The sequence below is a fragment of the Dermacentor andersoni genome, chromosome 10 (assembly GCF_023375885.2).
Source record: "Dermacentor andersoni chromosome 10, qqDerAnde1_hic_scaffold, whole genome shotgun sequence".
Classification (NCBI taxonomy): Eukaryota; Metazoa; Arthropoda; class Arachnida; order Ixodida; family Ixodidae; genus Dermacentor; species Dermacentor andersoni.
In genome coordinates, this window is record NC_092823.1 from 101,526,034 (window position 1) to 101,546,363 (window position 20,330).

A 20,330-nucleotide genomic window follows, 5' to 3' on the forward strand; every position below is an offset into this window, starting at 1 on the left:
AAGCAAGAAAAAATGCAGCTATAAAGACAAAATAGCATGCAGTTAACATGGAAAGTTTTGAAACGTAAATAATTTCTTATTTCTTGACAATGGAGGAGTGCTAACTGGCTGCTAGTCTTAACTCAAATTCTTTAAAATTCTCATAAGCAGTTAATGAACGAGAGGAAGAGGAACCGAGGAGCCCGATTTTTATTAATCATAGCAAGCCAACAAAGACACCAAGGACAACATAGGGAAAAGTACTCGTATTTACTAATTGAGTTAAAGAAATCATAAATTAATGTAAATGAAAGTGGGTGAAGAAAATGACGAACCCTTCCCCTACCGGAAAATGTGGGTAAGCCAAGCTTGCCCTGGGTGCACCTGACCTTCGTCACGGTTAAGTAACCCATAGGTAACGGTGCCGGATTGCGTCGGCCTCCTGCTCCCTCAGCTCGGGATCTTGTTCTCATTTGTGTCGGATTGCCTGGGCTCGGGCGGCCCGACGGCTGGATCGGCGCGCCGATGGCGAGCCCTTTCACACGAGAGTTCTCGCCGCCGCTCGTCGAGGGGTGCCCGTTCCTCGGAGTAACGCACAACGCATGGCAGCCCCATCCGTTTTCCGAGACGGAACAGAAAGGAAGCCAGTGCAGCACGCACGAAAGCCTTTCCTGCCCTTTCCCTCCCCGGCGAAAGCAAAACGGCTCTGATTGGTTGCGCGCGTGGCGCGAGCACGCGCCTAGGCAGCTGGAATCCTTGCGAATGACACGTTCCGGCTCCGGCCAGGTGTCAACTCATCGCACCGCCTTTTCCCGCAGCTGCTCTGGGAGCAACTGTTTTCTTTTTTCTTTTGCGTGACCACGACAACATCACTTGAGCGCCAACACAAGTTTCGCTTGAAAAACAACTGGCCACTGGTGGGTCACGAACCCTCGTCTTTGTAGTATGCTTGCGATGCTCTTACCAACTGAGCTACCACGGCGCCTTTTTCCAGCCACTCTCTATGGTACTCATGTTTCACTGCTAGAACAAATCCTGGAGTGTTAGCCAGCGTCACCACTCACAAACCCAGGCGGCGGATGTGGAACATTCTTTCTTTTTTCTTTATTGCCTGGCTTTGGTACATAACTTTTCACCACAGACAACAATCGCAATAAACACGCACAAAGTAAAATGTACATTTGCTGAATGTGTATTCAACCAGCATAGTGCGGGCTCCGTCTCCTTAAAACTCACGCAAAGCCACCAGCTGCTCCACTCTTGAGAGCCACACAGGCGCTTCTGCTGTCGCTTTATGGGTAGCGACAAACCAGTGCATGTTTCCCAGAAAATACATTCGTGCAGGCCGCGCATCCTTATCAACATGATATCCTGCCATAGGCGGAAAGTTTTCATTTTTTCGTAGGGGCGGGGGGGGCTGGGGGATATATATATATATATATATGCGAACCTGTTACGACAATCAGAATTGCCATTTTTCTACATGTACTGTTGATTTGTAACGAATTCAAGCTCCTTACAGCAACAATGTACCTTGGCAGTCGACAAGTGCATCAGGGGGCCCCCTATGCCATCTACGTATTTAAGGACAACGGTGTGCCGTTTCATGTATTCCCTGACGAAGGCCGGACCCCGGTCGAAACGTAGGAAATAAAAGCATCGTTTATATTCGTACGTTCGTCCTCAACCTAGAAGTGCCTGTTCATATATATCATGAGAAGCCAACAAAGACACAAATGACAACATAGGGGAAATTACTTGTACTGGCTAAGTGAACAAAAGAAATGATAAATTAACGGCAATGAAAGCGAATGCAGGTGGCATCGTTCCCTACTTGTGGCAAGTAGTTTTTTTCATCCGCTTTCATTGCCATCAATTTCTTATTCATTCAATTTGCGAGTACAAGTCATTTCCTCTATGTTGTCCTTGGTGTCTTTGTTTGTTGGCTTCTCATGATAGGATTAATAAAAATCCAGCCCTATATAATATATATACATACATATACATATATATATATATACACACACACACATATATATATATATATATATATATATATATATATATATATATATATATATATATATATATATGTATTACCGATTACACTTGAAGAAACTTCGTGAGGCCTCGAAGAATTGTTCATTGATGTTACCGCCCTATATGAGTATTTGCAGGACCTCACAGCCCGAGTCTTCTCGCACCACCAAGCATCTGGCGTCTCTCGGTGGAGTAACCTTCCTTCGTGGAATTGTCGTATACTTCGTTATCACTAATACTGCCTAGCCTTTTTGGAGAAACTGCAGCCTTTCTCTCTCTTTCTGTTTTGTAGTGAGTCCGATTATAAGCGCTGTTCTTGACTGCTGTTGATCCTGATGTCGAGTGAATCCGGCTTCGGTTCATCTCGGTTACTGAGTGAATTGTACAGGGTGTCCCAACTATAATACACCGTATCCTTATTAAAGAGCAATTGTGTTACTCGAAGATAACCTAGTGCATATGGCTTCCAATACAGTGGAGTAGCCGTAATTTTTTTCCTGAATGAGATTTAATTAGGCAACTGTAGTTAATTATGTAACTCGATAAGTACTGTCCTAAATATGAAAGTGTCAATGAGGCATTTGCAGGCACAGCCAAGGGGCATCAAACTGCGTTATCTTCAGCGATGTACTAATTGCGTAATTTTTTTCTGACTGGTAAGTAAACCCCACAAAATTTTAAAAAATACCATGCGACTGCGCTCCCACCCGCATCACAATGCAGCGCCCTCTAATAGGCTGATTGAAAGCAACTGCTTTGTCTGTTTCAAACTCGAAGAAAGAGACAGCGCATCACCTTGATAATTATGCGCAAGGAGCATCAAAAGCAGGTTTCACCGCTTCGCGGTTATTCCTTCTTCTCATTTCTACGGTACGCTTATTATCCATCTCTCAAGGCCGACTGATCACATTGATAAAAGGCCCTTGATAATGCGGCCGAAGCGCCGCTCTGACCACGCACGAAACGCAAAAAGCAATGAAATAGGCAAAGGATGTTTCAAAATCCCGGCTCTACTCGCACCGCATCGAAAGAGTGCGCGCGAAGCTTATTTCGCGCCAGAAACTTGCTTCGGACCCGCCGTGGTTGCTCAGTGGCTATGGTGTTGGGCTACTGAGCACGAGGTCGCGGGATCGAATCCCGGCCACGGCGGCCGCATTTCGATGGGGGCGAAATGCGAAAACACCCGTGTACTTAGATTTAGGTGCACGTTAATGAACCCCAGGTGGTCGAAATTTCCGGAGTCCTCCACTACGGCGTGCCTCATAATCAGAAAATGGTTTCGGCACGTGAAACCCCATAATTTAAACTTGCCTCGGACCAAAGCCAAATTAACGTGACAGTTTTACCTTTTATAACAGTGTATACCTGCTGCAAAAACAAGCTCGTGAAAAAAAATAAAAGCGAAATAAAGAGACAGGAAGCGATCCACGTGTAGAGAAATGGCAAAACCGATGCGTTCAAGCAAATAAATCTATCGCTTCTAAATGAGCCGAACTGGGAATCGGGACGTGTGAAGAAACAACAGAAAATGAAAACCATAACATTTCAGTGGCCCTTATCATCTGCGGACTACTAAGCACCGTTGAACACCAGCTGCTGCCTAGAGGGCGTGTTCGAATAGGTGTCTTGCAGCTACGTAGCACTGAATCCGCTTTATCACATCTTCAGTGGCCGACGCTGGAATTCCACGGCAGACGTCCATTATCCTAGCCATGAGCTCATCTTACATCGTCGTTTCGAGCATGTAAACACCATCTTTCACATAACCTCACAGGAAGAAATCAAGTGGAGAGAGGTCAGGTGACCTAGCCAGCCAATATAGAGGCCCGTGCCTTCCAATCTATCGTGCATGAAAAGTCGCATCCAGCGAGTTTCGTGCTTGGCTGCTGCTGTATGCTCGCGCCACATCTTGCTTATAACACTGAAGTAGGAGACGTAACAGTGAGACTTGGCTGAGACACTCATCCACCACTCTTTTAAGGATTTCGTCCACGTAACGCTGTCCAGTCAGCATGTGATCGAAGATGTGACCGATTATAGCACCGGCGTAAATTTCGCACCACACCTTGAACGACCACTGGTAGTGGTGCCAAGGGCACTTTGCCCAGTGTGGATTGGAGTCACTCTAATAGTATGCGTTACGCAAATTTACCTGGGCGTTTCTGCAAAGATTGGCTTCATCTGTGCACATGATGTAGCTCAAAAAGTCCGGTGACTCATCCGCTTTTGTGAGGACCCAGTTAAAGAAATCTAGACGATTCTGCAGGTCCCTATCTTCCATGCACTGATGCTGGTTAAGTTTGTACGAGTGAAAGGCCGAGTGATTTAGAATCCTCCAAACTGATGACTTGAAAATTGGTACCTGGGCGGTCACGTCCCAAATCTGGCAGTGACGCTTTAGGTTTTTCGGAGGGAGGGGGGGGAGGTGGGCTTCAGCATAGCCGGGGGAGGGGCTCGCCCCCCCCCCCCCCCGGAAAACTCTAGTGGAGACTCGAGCCCCGGAGCCCTCCTCGCCTCCTCTCCCCCCCTCCCCCAGTAGTCGGCGCCTATGTATCCTGCCATTCTGGTGCACCAAATACAACGGCAATGGGGGCCCATGAGCATAAATAAATAAAGAAATACCCCATCCTAATTATCTTTGCTTAAGTACCGAATGCCATACGGCTCTGCAAATTCTTTTATTGTCCTCGGTAATACATCCTAGCAAAAACTCCTTCCCAACAGTATTAAAAAAACGGGATCTATCGTCTCTGGTTGTTTGCAAATTAAACAATGCGATTCCCACGATAAATATAATCCCACTTCTTCAAAAAAGTTAACTGGTAATGTTCCGGCGTGCAATTCAAGAAAGGTTTTTGTTTGTGGCGGGACCTTCTTCAATGTCTTTAATCTTGTTCAACCCGCAAGGCCGAGCACTACACTCAAAAAACAAAAAATTGTCCAGGGGTGTTAGGCGGAAGAAATGCAGAAACTTCGCCGAAAACGCAAAACATCGATTTTGATAGCAAATTAGCAGACCAGCATACGTAGTTTTATCGGCCGCATAAATTTGAGTTTCGGTTGCTAGGTTACCAAGCATGGTACGTGATACGCCAGCACGGGCAAACACATCTCACTCGATGACCACGGACACGCGCTGACGAGACGCTAGCGCGAGGGAGAGCTGCCCTTGGTGCTGCCTCTCGCTTGAACGCGAAGTGCGCGGCGAGAGCCCAGCGCACACGAATCCGCCAGCCCTTAGCGCGCCTGACTCTGCATCCAATGCAGATGGCTTTCAAGATACGCCCCTCCCCCCTCAAATGAGTGCGATGGAAGACGGCGCGCTTCCTCCTTTGCGCTCGTGAGATCGAGCCACCATCCTTCCCGACTCACACCCACAGGACACCGCGGCGTTATCGCACTTGGACTCTACACGGATCACGTCGACGTCAAAAACTACCGCAGAAATTCGCCTCGGGCACCCATATAATAGCTATCACAGTGAAAGAAATGAAGAGCGACTAATTTTGGTGCTAGGCTCGCCTGGACAATGATAGAGGAAGCCCATGTGACTTTGACCATATATAGATAACGGGGGCCCTCAAGAAATAATGTTGGTATGCCCTATCAAGTATTCTTGCACTCACTTCCTAGCACAAGGGCATTATCTTAACCCACCTTTCCAAAATTAGCTCGCAGCTGCCAGCACTGTGGAACCTACAACCTTGTTCTGAACACTTGCAGATACAAACAAAGGAAGAATTTTTTATTGCAAAAATATTCTGCGTTGCTTTTCGCAAGAGCGTGGGCGAAACAAAGAGTACAAAACAGTTCTTCCAGAAGGTAGAGACTGACAACCGGTAAACAATGATGGAACATATGCATGATTACACACAATGAAAGGCAGAACACACAAGCAGCAATTTTAGGCTGTTCAGACCAAAGCATGATGTTAAAAATTAGTGCAGTACAACCAGCGAACCTTACTAGCAATCAACTTGACTACACATTAATACAGCGACGTCCACCTTTTCAACATCTATCTGCGGTTGGTCGGTACAGTTGTATACACAGGCACTCGTTCAGAGCATTGCTTCAATGGGCATTCTCGGTGTTCCATAAACAACATTTGTTAAAACACATTAAGGATCACAGCATCTATGAAAACAGTGACTAGATTTTACACATTTTTCGTTTATGTAGCCCATTTTAAAACAGCAGTGCTGGTCTATGGTTACATTATCACAATAATAGATCACAGCCACTGTCAGATACTATGGAACACACTTGGGCGAAAAGTGACTATACCCATATAAATAGCCATCAACGTAAAAGAATAACTGAGAAACAAGTACTTCAAGACCCAAAGTTCTCATTAGGTATTCCTGCTCTCGAACTCTCCCCTCTTGAGCAAAAACCACCACACAAAACAATACCTTCTGTAAGGTAGTAATGAATAGAAAAAACCTACTGCCATCTGCTTTTATCAAAGTTCACTTAACCTATGTAAAAATGGCAGTTAAGAAAACAAGCGCACACACACATAAGCAGGAACAGGAGGTCCCTATTAAAAGCCTCTCTTCAAGTACAGTCAATGACGTAATGACGACACAAGGAAGATAAGGTTCGGCATTTGTTACTCTGGCAGTCTCATTAGCAAAATCTGACTCGACTAGGCTTTAACATCAGCCTACTAGAACACTGCATCAATTAGGAATGGTGCCAAGGTGAAAAACCACAATATGCTAACATCGCTGTTCTGATCCCACAGAGAAATTGGTCAAGTGAGTAAACTGACACACATGTAAACTGATATTCTATGTAAAGGCAGCACCTTCCACCTTTGCAATATGACTGCAGTTCGCTGATGTGGCTTGCATCGAAAAATGTAAAATGTTATCAAAATGATTTGCGGATTAAGAAAATCATTGGAAGACTATTGCGCCATTGTTGAGGAGTAGCATGCACAAAGTATACAGCTTTGTGATAGGGCACTTGCAATTTTGTGCCTTGAAGAAAAGGAACGGCACGCATACAGTGTATAACAGAAGCTGAATGGCTCTGCCAATAACTGTTTCAATAACGAAGCTAGAAAGCCAAGTATTTGTTAACAAATAACTTTCAATCATAGTGCCCTGTCCTTTCAACTAAGTATTGGAAGGTGCACAGAACTAAAGAGAGAAATTTTAGCAAATGCTTTCGTCACAAATTAAGACAATGCCACTGCTCATAGTGAGAACGGACCAGGTCCCACAATGATGCTGCGTCTTGAGAGCACCATTCAGATGTGTTGGTTAACTAACCTGCACAGGCAGTCACCAGGTGGTTCTAGAAGTCTTGAAGGACTTTGTTGAGTGCCTGCGACCCTTGTTTTCTGTGCAGTAGGACCTCTTATAACTCGGCGCCCATATGGGGTACCTGGAATGTGGCGAACGCGAGGGTGATGAACTCTTGGAGTAACTTTTCTCACACCGCTTTGACTGGCGTAGTGATGAAGAACGTGGTGATTCAGACAGCCGTAGTGGAGTCGGAGGTGGCGGAGAAAATGGCGGCGGGGGTTTTCTGCACCTTTGGGAGTTTAGTGGTGGTGATGGAGCCGGTGGTGGAGGCGGTGTTGGAGATGGTGGTGGAGGCCGTTCAGGTGGTGGTGACACTGGCGGTGGAGGCATTGACGGTGGAGGTGGTTTGCTGGGTGGCGGGGAAGTTGGCAACGGTGGCATAGGCACTACTTCAAGTGATGGATGCGAAGCTGGCAATGGTAACTGAAAGGTCGTCGAAGAGGGGACCGCTCTGGTCGATGGTCTTGTTGTACCTGGTAAAAGAGCCACAGCCGGAGAAGTTTCATGCGATGCACATTGCTGATTCAGGCAATGCATCGCAGGAAGCGGCCAGGGTGCAGAACTTTGAGGGGCAGCTACGAGTCCAGTGCAAAGTGGAGTTAACGGTGTTGATGGCATGTGCTGTTTTGGCAGTTCCACTGTTGGAACAGGATACATCAACTGCGTAGGCCCACATTGTACTTGCTGCATTCCTGAGCACAGTTGTAAAAAAGGGGCTGCTGATGTTGAAACTGGCTGCTGTAGGAAAGGTTGCGTTGGCACTGCACATGAAAGCTGTACTGACGACTGCACCACCTCTCCTTGCATCTGCATAGCAGGCTGTAGGAAGCGAGGTTCTCCTAAGGATGTCACACACCCATGGGTTGAGTCTAGTTGTGGATGCATGTGCATGAATGGATGTGCTCCCAAGGATGGCGTTGTCGGAGCAGCTGCTGACTTTGGACTCTGATGCATGTTGGGATATGTGAACAGTGGTCCGTCTGTCCAAGGTACCGGTGTTGCAGAAAGTGCAGCAGCTTGTGGATGCATATGTGTGCAAGTGTGTTGAAGTGTTTCTTGCAACGGGGCTACTTGAAACTCTCCTGGCTGTGTTTGCAGATGGCAAAATGAACATAATTGAGGTGGCACTTGTTGATCAAACCCTGACTCAATTTGTGGTGGCCTTTCAGGATGTTCTGAAAAAATTTCTAGTTGCCGCACTAAAGCAGCAGGGTGTGACTCTGCAGGAAGTTGCATTTCTGAATACTGTGGTGGAGCTAGTTCTTCAAGCCACGATTCAGTGTTCGGTTGCCAATATGGTTGTTCATATGAATATTCTTCTTGCCATTCTGTTACTGAATAACCGTAAGGTTCTTCTTGAGGCCAATCTTCTAGTGCTCCAGCTTGTGTACCATATTGCACATATGGAACTTCGAGTATCCCACCTTGCTGTTCATATGAAAGTTCTTGCCACTGTAGTGCCTCTGCCATAAGTTCTCCCTCCATCTGTGCTTCCCTTTGTGGACACTCAGATGAATGGCTGCCTTGTGGCGGCAATGATGGTTCAAGTAGTGAATCTGATTGAACCTGCATGTGTTGATATTCTAAAGGCAGTTCTAGTAGAGGAGCTCGTGGCTTGAATTCCGATCCAGCTTCTGGCGACGTTTGTACATCTTGATATGATTTTTCAACTGGTTGCTGTGCCAGTGTTCCCATTGGCATGTTTGCTTCTGACTGCATTTCAGAGTCTTCTAGTATGTCTTGAGAGTCTCCAGCTGAATCTTCTAGTGCCCCAGCTTGTGTCCCATTTGGCACATACAGAACTTCAAGTGTCCCATCTTTCTGTACATATGAAATTTCTTGCCACTCTAGCGCCTCAGCCACAACTTCTCCCTCCATCTGTGCTTCACTTTGTGGACACTCAGATGAATGGCTGCCTTGTGGTGGCACTGATGGTTCACGTAGTGAATCTGATTGAGCCTGCATTTGTTGATATTCTAAGGGCAGTTCTAGTAGAGGAGCTCGTGGCTTAAACTCCGATCCAGCTTCTGGCAACACTTGTACATCTCTACATGAATGTTCAACTGGTTGCTGTGCCAGTGATCCCATTGGCATGTCTGCTTCCGACTGCATTTGCGAGTCTTCTAGTTTGTCTTGCGAGTCTCCAGCTGAATCTTCTAGTGCCCCAGCTTCAACTGGTTGCTGCGCTAGTGTTCCCACTGGCATGTCTGCCTCTGACTGCATTTGTGAGTCTTCTAGCATGTCTTGCAAGTCTTCAGGTGATTCTTCTAGTGCGCCAGCTTGTGTCTCATTTTGCACATATAGAACTTCAAGTGTCCCATCTTTCTGTACATATGAAATTTCTTGCCACTGTAGTGCCTCTGCATCAAGTTCTCCCTCTGTCTGTGCTTCACTTTGTCGACACTCAGATGAATGGCTGCCTTGTGGTGTCAATGATGGTTCAAGTTGTGAATCTGATTGAGTCTGCGTTTGTTGACATTCCAAGGGCCGTTCTTGTGGAAAAGCTTGTGGCTTGAACTCTGATCCAGCTTTGGGCAACATTTGTGCATGTTCATATGAATATTCAAATGGTTGCTGCACTAGTGTTCGCATTGGCATGTCTACTTCTGGCTGCATTTGTGAGTGTGTACTTTCTGTTCCCAAGGTTTGTGGCACTGCTAGTGCCTGTAATGCTGGTGGCGCAATCGAAGCAGGTTCGTAATAAGCCGGTGACTGTGAATATGCAGAATGCACTTGCGGCTCGGTAGGCAGAAATGAAAACTCACGTTCTTCTGGCAGCTGATGAGGCACTGATGTTACAAGGGGCACCTGTTCTTGTGATGGTGGTACAAATGGAGGCGGCGCTGGATAACACCGTGGGTACTGTGGTACAACTTCTACTTGCCGAGTTGCTGGCATGAAAACTGAAGGGTGCGGCGGCATGTTCGGTGCCAGCAAGGACAGCGATTGCACCACAGGTTTTGCTGATTGGGCCATTGTGGGAGCTTCTGCTGCAAAACGAGGTCCCGATGATGGTGCTTCAGATCGCATTGGGGGATGCGTTGCAGTCACACATGATTTTTGTGCTGATGACATTTGCGGCCACAATGGTTGCAGTGGAAACCAGTAGGCCACTGGAGGCCAATAAGCAAAGCTCCCGGAGTCGCATCTTTGATGGAGTGCTTGGGACGGCTCTGGTCCTGCTGGTGCTGGTTCATTGCTTTGCTCAGGAGGGTCTGCTTGACTTTTCTGCTTGGACAGCACTTGCTTGCTTTCTTGCTTAGCTGGCGTTTGTTTGTCGCTTTCAGAATGAGTCACTTGCATTGTTGGCTGCCTTCTTATCGGAGATGACACTGACGACGGTGACAAGAGGACATCCGGCGAGAATAGTGGTGACAATACAGAGCTTGGAGAATAAACTGACTGCAGCTGCTCTGATGGTGCCTCCGGCGACTGAATGAAACTGCGGTCCCACAGCTTTCGGTTTGCAGCTAACCATTGTTCAATTTGGGCCTGCGAAGGCACGCACTCGTTCTTGTTGTCTTTCATCACTGTGCCAATTTCCTGCGATTCACACTTGACATTAAAAACATCTTTCACATGGTTTCCTGCAGGGGTAGCTCCAGAAGTTCCGTCAGACTGACGACCAGAGGTGTCGACCAAGTCAGCTACTCTGTTGTCTGCTGATGAAATTCTGGTCATTCTATCACTGCCAAAGGCAACGTACTTGTGCTGACTGCTTTGAAAGTCATCCGGTCGCAAGGTAAACTGCCCAACACAAGTACTGCGGAACACAGGAGGTGCAATTCGGGGGTCTTGCAGTCTCTCTTCAGTCACAGGATTAAGAGGTATTATGCGCCCAGGCCACATATTTCGTTCAGATGGGTAGCTTCGCCCTGTCTCACTAGAAAAGGTAATATCGAGACGACTCTGCCAAGACATGACACTGTTGCTGCTATACTGTGTTCCATGAATATGTCCAATGTCAAGTACAGTGCTATTTGCAGGCCTATTATTTTGACACTTGTGCAGATGTGTGCCACGAATAGGACTGACCTCGCGAAACTCGGCAACCTCGTAGGATGGTGGATCAGCACGACCGTTTTCAAGCGACTCCTTTTCTGTGCCAAATGGATTAACCTGCCCTCCATGGTTAGAACTGCACTGCAACTTGGAGCCACTGCAATTTTCAACATTTATACTTGGCGAATGCCGCTCACATTCAGATGGTGAGGGTTCTGATGAAAAGGTCGGTGAGAGAAATGGAATGTTCGATTGTGGATGAAGTGCAGGCAAACAATGTTCTGCATTCAAATTGTCATCTGCTTCGGAACATTCCATAATGTTGACCAGTGCAAGCGGCCATTCTTGATTACACTGTGTTTCTGGTTGAAGATCATTGTCCATGATCCCTTGAGGACAATGACTGAAACACACCGGTTTGAAACAATGCTCTTGGAGTTTACTTTGCCTTTCGAAGATACGCCCAAGCCGTGGGTCTTGCAAGTTTTCACTCCTTTCGGCAAAGATTGGTATTATACATTCAAGGTGCATATTTCCCAGAGCCATAGCCAGCATCTGGTTAGTAGAAATGTGGTCCACAGTGTCAGGACGATATTTTAACGAATGATTAGTCATAAGTGAATTGAAGAATTTTTTTTTATGAAGCTTGTTAAAATTTATAACTATGCTGCTTTTCGAGCGCAAAATTGTTCTTTATATCACACAGTGAAGAGCAGTTTTCTATTCCTTAGAGTCCTTTTTTCAAAAAGTTCTTACGTCGTTACTACGTTCTTTCAATCAGATTGAGCCTGATCAATCTTCTCAGGATACTCTGCTTTCCCATGTTAAATGTTCGAGCAGCTCTTTTTTTATGGAACTACAGCATACTTACATAAGCACCACTGGAATCTGCTGTCTATGCTCATAAAGTCCACTATAATTGAACATTCACAGTGCTGGTGTCTTTGTCTACATCACAATGTAGTGCTCATCAATGTCACAATCGGATTCAGTCATCGACAGACTTTTGTAGTGTCACCGTCCTTCAGAAGACAACGGGATGATGTACTCCAAAGGTGCTTATAAATATGCATGGAACCTGAGGTGCATGTTGCAAAGGCAATGAACTTGATCATACACTTTTCGGTGGCTTGAAAAGTAGACGGCATTCACTTTCAACAGTTGTCACGAAGGCACAGATTGTATTTGAGAGACCTGTTCAGGATTCCTTGATACAGACTTTGCATTGGATCTTGGTGCGTCATGGCATCCCTCACTTCTGAAAAAGAAGGCAACAGGAGCATTCAGTAAGCAAAAGCTATGCCTCTTTTACTGAAGGAAATAAGCACAGCAAGGTATGACAAAAAGAATTACAGCAACTGAACAGGAGCTTACTTGCAACTAGAGAGAAAAGCAAGGGAGGGTAACAAGTTGCGAGCTTCCATTTTTCTACCCTGCAATGGGGCAGGGGTAAAAGGCACCACATACCATACTCGCAACAAATATTTTATGGCAAAAAGTGCTTCACACACATCAGCTAACAGAAAAGCAAATTATGGGGTTTAACATCCCTGAACAGCACAGAGGTTCATGAGGGATGCTGCAATGTAGAGCTCGGGTTTAATTTTGACTGCTTGAACTTCTTTAATGCGTGCCCGAAGTGCGGTGCACAAATGTTTTTATACTACATTCTCATCGTGAAGTGGCTGCAGTAGCTCACTATCGAACCTGTGACCTTGGGCTCAGCAGCATGACACCTTAGCCAATGAGCAGGTTGTATCTTACATTATACCTGCACTTACCCATGCAACATCCTGTCGTGGTGTTATGCTGAACATTATGCTCCTTATGTGATGCATGCAAACAGTACTTCCAACTCCGAGAATTTGATACTCTGTGGACCAAAGGGTGGTCCAACGGCTGCATAGCATTGGACAGCAAAACATTAAATGATTAAGTATATTCTATAAGCATATGCTTATGACTGACAATTGGTTCATTATAGATGAGAGTTGTCAAAGGATTGACTCAGGGGTTAGTCTAGCCAATTTTTCCAGATTCAGAATTATTCCATTATAACGAAATTCAAAACAAAGCATGAGATAAAATGATCTACAAACAAAACTTCCTAGAACTGGGAGCTTACCTACAATATAAGAACTTATTCTGGGCCTAGTTGGTGTTTACTAAAGGACATATATGTTTACTGCAGAAACAGACTGGAAGAAAATTGAAACAGGTTGTAACTTGCAGCTGTAAAATGACAGCCAAGGGCATAGTTCCAGAGCAAGGTGTCGGGCATTTTTCACTTTCTCAGCTAACCAACCCAGAACTCTTGAGTAACATATGATGCGAATCCAATTATTAAGCAGCCAAACATAATGCCACCCTGAAAAGCTGAGGACTGTTAGATGCTTCGCTAATAAAAGGACTGAATGATGCAACTATAACCTCAGTCGTTTTCTTAGTGTGGCAAGTTACAGCTCACATCATTTTTCTTCCTCTGTGTTTCATCTGTCTTGTAATAAACGCGTCTTTTTGCTCCAGTGCCATTCATCACACAACTTGGCTTCACACAAAGGTGCCAGTGGGGGCAGGTACATGGATGGATGGATAGATATTAGCAGCATCCCTTTGAAGCAGGACAACGGCTGATGCTACAAGCTCATTATCTTTACTTTTCTTATGTACTTATAAGTGGCCCGTATGACTCATGGTTTGTGTTAACAAATCATGGAACCTGATAGAAATTTCTTACCCTATAAGAACTTATGTGTTTTCATTCTGTGTATTCCCTTCCCTTATGCCACAAATAATCTGGCAACCATTCACTATTCTGCATTGAAGATTAATTTACCTTTCCTCTATAATCCAATAAGCCCGATGCCTCAGGCATAGTAACCAGGACCTCATTTACCTCTGGACGTATACCACTATACATGTCCCATCAAAGTATGTTCAATCACTTCCATGCTTTTTCCACATGCGCATCACCATCAGCAAATTTTTTTTAATAAGGCATGTTTCAGTCATATTAATGTGGCTTTCAAGAGCAGTGCACTGCCCTTTCAGTTGCTGTACGACAGTACCTGTTGATTTCAAGTTTTGCTTTTTTATTAAGTTCCAATTCTGGTTTCAACAATGTGCCTGTCCATTATGCCCAGCCCATGCCTTCTTATACAGCCACATTTGCAGTTCTATGCACCCCGAAAGGTAGCCTCCACATAACCCTTTAATTGTTCATGCTTGCAATGCAGATTTAAACCGCAAGTTGAGTTTCCACACGCAAGCCCACGAACAATAACTTGTTTCTATACACTTGGCACTTCCTCGTACCTGCACCTACACAGCACTGTTTCATTATTCAGCATATCTGTTACTTCTTTCTTTCAATACTTGTTCATGTTTTTCAACGCACTTTTTCCTGTCCAACTTATGCTACTAGGTATGTATATTCACGAAACCTTTGTGTTTCATTTCCCACTATGGCAACTATCTGATCACAGGCTCCCTTAAACACCACGAAGTCCAATTTCTGTTCACTGAACCTAATTCCTTGTTCCACCTCTTCTTTACAAATATCTGCCAGAATATGAATATATCAGACTCCACGAACCAAACAATGTCACTAGTATACAAAAAATCTGGAAGATGTTGCTCCAATTCCACGTCATCATGCTTATAAGAGAAATTGTAATCTAACTTACTTGACCCTAAGCTCCTTTCCAAGCTTACCTTCTATACCATAAAGAGCCAAGGCGATAGTAGGAACCACGGCTCAAGCTTTTCTGAATGTTAACTATCTGCCCACTAGGGAAGCATTCTCATGCTACCTTCACTTCATTATTCTCCTATATTGCCTTTGTTAGCATTGTTCTTCCCCAGACTTTCGTAATATGTTCCACCATATTTCCATTTATATTGTCACACACACCACTTATGTTTAGAAAAGCTAACTATGGAGGTCTATTCTCTGCTCCTGCAATTTGTATAGGCTGTGCAATTACAAATGGTGTATTGTCTATGTGCTTGCTAATCCTAAAGCATCTTGGTCTGTTCTGCAGTTCTCCCACTGCCTCCTCCTGTTCTGCCCATACTTATTCTTCAAATTTATGGCTTGCATTGTTAACTTGTATACTGCTGACAATTCCTTAACAAGCCCACCCAATTTAATGTTGGTTTTCTTTTCATTTGTAGTTTAGATTCATTCTACTCTCAGTAATTATTTGCTATTTGCTTCTCTATATTTTTTTTCATTGATTTTAGTAAAGCTTCCTTCCTTTATTGCTTATTGATCTGTATTTTCAGTATTAGATACAGTCCAACAGCCTTACATTTTGATGTCTTCTCTTCCACCTTTTTCCAGTGAAGTTGTTAGTGCTGTGAAGTGCTGTGAAGCGCTCAGATCAGGCCAAGTGGAGACTCCATGAAGATAAGGAAGATGACCAAGACTGGGGGTGGGAGCTGAAAAAAAGAGGAAGGTTAATAAAATGGTCAAGCACATTGCTACGTTCATATTTAGGTTTTTAGTGCAGCGATTACAAATTGAAGATGATGTAGGTCCACATTAGAACCCGGTGAAACTACGATGAACACAGGATTGTAGAGCTAATAGATCAACACTGAAGGGCCAGCTGGCTTAGAACCCAGCGTCAGTGCAATGGTGTTCCTCAGTTAGCTAGCTACCAAGCCAGGCACAACAACCGCAGGACTACTTGATGAAGATGTCATACAAATTTCACAGCAGCAATTCTGCAGCTTTTTCTGGTTAGTGCCGACTAAAAGGCAAATTCAAATTATGTGTGCCATGGTGCAAGTGATGCAGCATGAAAACCACCTGCTAGGAAACATTATAAAGACAAAAAACTCAGTGCCCTTCCTCTCTGTGAAGGATGACCATCGAAGCTGTGTATCTGGGCCCCTTTATGGCAAACTGCACCTCCGCTGCCGGTAGGCACGGCACTGCACTATCTTTGGGATCGGACCACATGTGGAGAGTGCATAACCTCTGTTTCACCTCTGCCGCGGGTCGGCCCGGCATTGCACCATCTTCGGGATCGGCCCATGTATGGGGAGTGCTTAACGCCTGCTTCACCTCAGCCGCAGGTCGGCCCGGCGCGGCACTATCTTCGAGATCGGCCCACGTATGAGGACTTTTGCGTCTACACACGGACACGATCCTAGGGGTCCTAGCCCTTAAAAGGCCCTCACCAGGTATGTCTGGCCCTTTTGAGGTGACAAGCACAGATCATACAATGCGCAATAACGATCGTGTCTGCAAAGTATTACATCGGTACGCGCCCCGGAAAGATCTGAAATTTGAAACCTAATGCCATTTTCTCTTCTCTTGGCAGCCGGCGCGCTCCAAACTGGAGGATGACGCACACATGCTAGTGCACCTACGTACGCGAGTTTGTGCTGTGACGTCCCTCGCGGTGATATGCGACTTCCGAGAAATATTCAAGCAAGTATCTGTTCTTTGTATATGTTGCTTAAATATACGAACTAAAGCTGATTATTGTTATATGTTTTGAACACATATATAAAATTAACAGGAAAGGGAAAGCGAGGAGTAGGCTGGCAACTGCCACCGGAAGGGGCACAACGCCTGCCTACTCTTTAGAAGGGACGTGACAGCAACACAGAAATGGAAGATAAGGAGGAGGGAAGGAAAGAGGAAAGGAAGAGCAAAAGGACAAATCTAAATAATAAAGTAGAACACACAGTACAGATGACACACAGTAGGGCCGGTCACTGAACGTCACGCTACTACAGTATTTTGAATAAAATAGTTTCGACGCTACAAACGTGAACCTAAGTTAATTAACTCTAGAAACGTAAGTAGAGCGCGATGAGCCTGGTGACGTTTAGACGCACAACTGGGGTATAAACATTCGTGGAGTGTCGTACACCGCAGGCCAAGGAGATGATAGTCTCTCACTAGGAAACATGCGCTGCACACTGAGAGTGGGACACTCAAATGCTGAAGATGCTGAAGTGTCTCGCAGCGACCACAAGACGTACACGATGGACTCGCCACACGTCCTTGTCTGTATAAACTTTCGTGCATGTTCTCACAGCCCGCCCTCAGCTTGAGTAACTGTGCTCTAGCGCGTCGAGGCAAGCCTCGACCACGAACACGGGGTGGGAACGTTCCATTTGCGATGCGCTGGTCTGAATGCTGATTGAGTAGGTGGCGACGATCAGCAGACGAGCATCATCAAGCTTGCACAAAATTTTTGGGCAGTCACAGTTGTGATGAGCGCAAGTTGAAGCGAGCCGATCAGCCTCTTCATTTCCGGCGATTACTACGTGGGAAGGTATCCATTGAGCAACGAGAGATACCTCACGTGATTAAATTTTGCTCGCAGAGTCAGTAATGCTGCGCACAAGTGGACAATCAATCTCACTGCTTTGTAACCTGTTAAGAGCAGCGCAGGAGTCTGTAAAGATCATAATCTTCGATGTAGTTAACTCCTCTTGCACGTATTTCAGTGCAACATTAATCGCTGCTAGCTCAGCAGTTGTTGCCGCAGTTGGATGAGGTATTTCAAAGATCCGCCGTACTTGAGTCGAAGGGCGGAAAAAAGCTGCAGAGGCGCCTTGAACTAAAGCTTACAGAACTTAAAGCTTACAGAAATAATAAAACACACAAGCAAAATTAATGCGTGTTTCTGTTTTACTTCGCACCACAGCAAGAGAGATGCACTTTCGTTTCGTCTGCTTGCCGCAGACACTGAAACTATGTCATTTTCTACCGTGTTCCAGCGCGGAATCATGCCCTGTGATCAGCTTGTGTCTGCCTCAGTATTTGTGTAGCACTGACCTACCATTAGTCAGGTGTCTTCGTGCACAGCGCGCAAAATCGTGCTCTACGCGAAACGAGACAGTCACAACAGCTCGCGCGCAACGCTGTCAGCGGAAGTGCGCCAAGCCGCAAAAAAGCCAGGTGAAAAAGATTGAAGGTAGGGCCCGTGACGTATGGGTCACGCGATCATCGAGGTCCGGTTTGGGAGAACACGGAAGGGATTTCGCTTGCGGAACCTAGACGGCGCAAGTGAACAGTGTCGCGCTTGGCAGTGGAGCTTGCCTCCTGAAATATTTCTATCTTGGCTATTATTGAGCCGATTTGAAAAAAATTTTGCGGGAGAACGCTTCCTAGAGGACACGTAACCACCACCTGCGTATAAATGAAATTTGCTGTGTGGCCGACCTGAAGAGGGGCTTTTAACACCTTCGCTTTAAAATTGGTTATGCCTTCGTGTTTATTCATGAATTATTAATGACGACGACGAACGCGGGAGCACTGGCATGAGCGCGGTAGCGCCAACGGGGGGGGGCCAACGAGCCAGCCAGCTGTGGAAGTGTGTTGTGATAGTGTTGCGTTAACACACGGACACAATCCTGGGGAAAGTAGCCTTAACTGTAAAAATTTTGGCGAGAGAAGAGCAGTTCCAACTTCTTTACAAAGCCAATGGGTCACTGGAGGAGACAAGATCTTTAACGTACCTTTCTTTATGACATTCAGATTGTGGAATGCACTATAGCAACAAATGGGGCGAGTGAAGGAAAAGCAATCTCGTTTTTCTTTAACTTCAAACACTCACAATGAAATGCCATTGCATACATAAGCACAAAGGCAGCAGTTTTCTCGACTACTATACTGAATAAAGACTACTTTGAGTCAATGCTACAAATTTTTGAAAAACATCGGTCATGCTTCGTTTGTTGCTTGGTATGAGCAGGCTTTGTCAAGCACGATGGCAACATAGGCAGATCAGGACTGCCAAATGCATTCTACAGTGTTTGATAGAAATTGGTACAGAAACCACTAACACCGTGGAAGCATCCCAACGGGACAGCCAAAAACCTGTCGTGGAACTGTACCAAACACACAACTATGGCTTTAGAAAGTGGAGTTTGTAGAAACCTAAAATTTATACCGATCCCATACCGAAGTGGTGGGACTACCCAATAACAGTTATGCAGCTAGTCCAATAGGCACCAAGATCCTGCATGAAAGAACCATAGCAAACGGAAAGCAAGTTGATGTTGAACGTAATGAAAAGAAAGCGCTTATGTGCATGGGCAGCGGCAACATCTGACAGAGCTGATCGCCGCACTTCTGCGGGCCACTTCAGCGTACCGAACGGTGCAGATAGCAAATTTTCGGCAACCATGACATCGCCGGCGTGAGGTACCCGACTTTGCCGGCCGCCTGCCTCGCACGCTCGAGATGCCAGGTTACAAACAGACACACACGTGTATATATATATATATCCGCGCCTTCACAGTGAATCAAAAATCTATGGGCACTTCGCTAACCTAAACTGCGATAGGCGAAAGCCTATCTATGACAGCCTCTGTTGCTGTTGTCTGAACTGTTCTGCAAACGGACCGCCGCCGTGGCCGTGAGCATGGGATGCAATCACAAGGTTTGTCGCCGATGCAAGGTTTGTCGCCCGCCATGGCAGAAGTATTAAACTTGAATTGGATTATGGGGCTGTACGTGCCAAAACCACAATAGGATATTGAGGCACGCCGTAGTGGCGGACACCGGTATAATTTCGATGACAGCGCGATGTTCTTTAACGTGCCCCAAAATCTAAGTGCCCGTGCGTTTTCTATTTCTGGTTTCTTACGTGCCAAAAACCACGATATAATTATGTGGCAGGCCGTCTTGAGATCGTGCAATCGCGAGAAAAAGGTACCGTGCTTTTGTGGTCCACATGGCGACGCCATCATGCTCAGAACCACTGTTTCGGCAGTTTGTCGACGTGAAGGCTTCTCGTTTGACGTTGTCTACCCTTACGGTAAGAATCAAACTAGCACATGCAAGGCGCGCCATACCACCGTGACATCATATAGAAATTTACTAAGGTACACGCAGGAAGTAGTCCGCAATCGGTAGTACTTGAGTGACGTAAATCCACTTCCAGCTTCGCGCTATTGGCTGTGTCGCTCATATCACTTCCGGGCGACGAGCGACGAATTCTAGATTTGCAGAACCGA

The 20,330-nt window shown here is 45.7% G+C and overlaps 1 long non-coding RNA gene across 1 annotated transcript in view; it reads right to left on the reverse strand.

Annotated features, from left to right (window-relative positions):
- Window positions 1-5,743: 5,743 nt before the first annotated feature.
- The window catches only part of LOC126544523 (uncharacterized), a 28,537-nt gene continuing 13,950 nt past the window's right edge, over window positions 5,744-20,330 (reverse strand). The window contains exons 2-3 of the long non-coding RNA XR_011890609.1: window positions 15,653-15,782; window positions 5,744-12,597 (exon numbers count right to left, since the gene is read on the reverse strand). This is a non-coding gene — a long non-coding RNA (uncharacterized lncRNA). The remainder of the gene's footprint in view (window positions 12,598-15,652; window positions 15,783-20,330) is intronic.